The sequence below is a fragment of the Hyla sarda genome, unplaced genomic scaffold, assembly GCF_029499605.1.
Source record: "Hyla sarda isolate aHylSar1 unplaced genomic scaffold, aHylSar1.hap1 scaffold_1689, whole genome shotgun sequence".
Taxonomy (NCBI): domain Eukaryota; kingdom Metazoa; phylum Chordata; class Amphibia; order Anura; family Hylidae; genus Hyla; species Hyla sarda.
The window spans coordinates 68544-70000 of record NW_026608329.1 but is presented as its reverse complement, the minus strand read 5'-3'; positions in this window follow the sequence as shown (position 1 = coordinate 70000).

The following is a 1457-nucleotide window of genomic DNA, read 5'->3' as shown; positions in this document are numbered from 1 at the left end:
CCGGGGGGGGGTATACCCTGCGGGCCCGAGCCCCGGCGCGATGCGGCATCGGGGGGGAGGGAGACCCTCTCGTCCTTGCCGGCACGGGCTCCAGAGCCCGGCCGAACGAGGGGGCCGCTCCCCGCCGGATCGCGCCTCGCCAGATCGATCGGGGGACCTTCCGCGGTGGAAAACGTGGAATTGTGCCCTTAGCTCCGCCCCTCAGGTCCCAAGAGGGGTAGGCCGGGCGCGCATCACCCCGGGGTCCGGGGAACCTCGACAGACCGCCCGCCGAAGTTGCTCGACTCGCTCGACGTCCCAGCTCTCTGGCACAGGTGGCCGTTCGAAGGTACCCGGTCGCGATGCTGCGATACACTTTTATGAACGCGTACCACTCCGACATGCCCAGCTCGTGGAACTGTTGCCCGGATTCAGCTTTCAAATCCGATCTCATAGCGGTTCTCAGTTTCGAGAAAATCGTCAGGCCTGGAAGTCTGTCAGGGGACCCTTCCGGAGGCCTTGTCCGGGTTCGGTTGACCTTCCTGGGCACAGGGATCCGCACCTACCCCTGACCGACAACCAGACCTTTGACACTTTTTTTCTCTCGCCTCCGTGGGGTCCGGGGGGACATTTTTCCGTCTGGCCCACCCCGGGGGGTCCAGGGGCATCGGGGGCCCTCGGCCGACCGGACGTCGTACTCGCTCGACTATGTCGAATATGTCGACGCTTCCCCTTCCCCGCCGCGGGGGGGTCCGCGTCGACGATCCTGTGCCCAAGGATAGCGCGCCCTGCCTGGGTACAGGGACCCGCGCCTCCCGCCCTGGTTCTCTGTCAAAAGTCCCGAGGCCTGGAAGTCTGTCAGGGGACCCTTCCGGAGGCCTCGCCCGGGTTCGGTGCACCCTGCCTGGGCACAGGGACACACACTTACCCCTGGCCGACAACCAGACTTTGACATTTTTCCGTCTGGCCCACCCTGGGGGGTCCAGGGGCATCGGGGGCCCTCGGCCGACCGGACTTCGTACTCGCTCGACTATGTCGAATATGTCGACGCTTCCCCTTCCCCGCCGCGGGGGGGTCCGCGTCGACGATCCTTTGCCCAAGGATGGCGCGCCCTGCCTGGGTACAGGGACCCGCGCCTCCCGCCCTTGATCCTTCTCAAATGTCCCGAGGCCTGGAAGTCCGTCAGGGGACCCTTCCGGAGGCCTCGCCCGGGTTCGGTGCACCCTGCCTGGGCACAGGGACACACACTTACCCCTGGCCGACAACCAGACTTTGACATTTTTCCGTCTGGCCCACCCTGGGGGGTCCAGGGGCATCGGGGGCCCTCGGCCGACCGGACTTCGTACTCGCTCGACTATGTCGAATATGTCGACGCTTCCCCTTCCCCGCCGCGGGGGGGTCCACGTCGACGATCATTTGCCCAAGGATGGCGCGCCCTGCCTGGGTACAGGGACCCGCGCCTCCCGCCCTTGATCCTT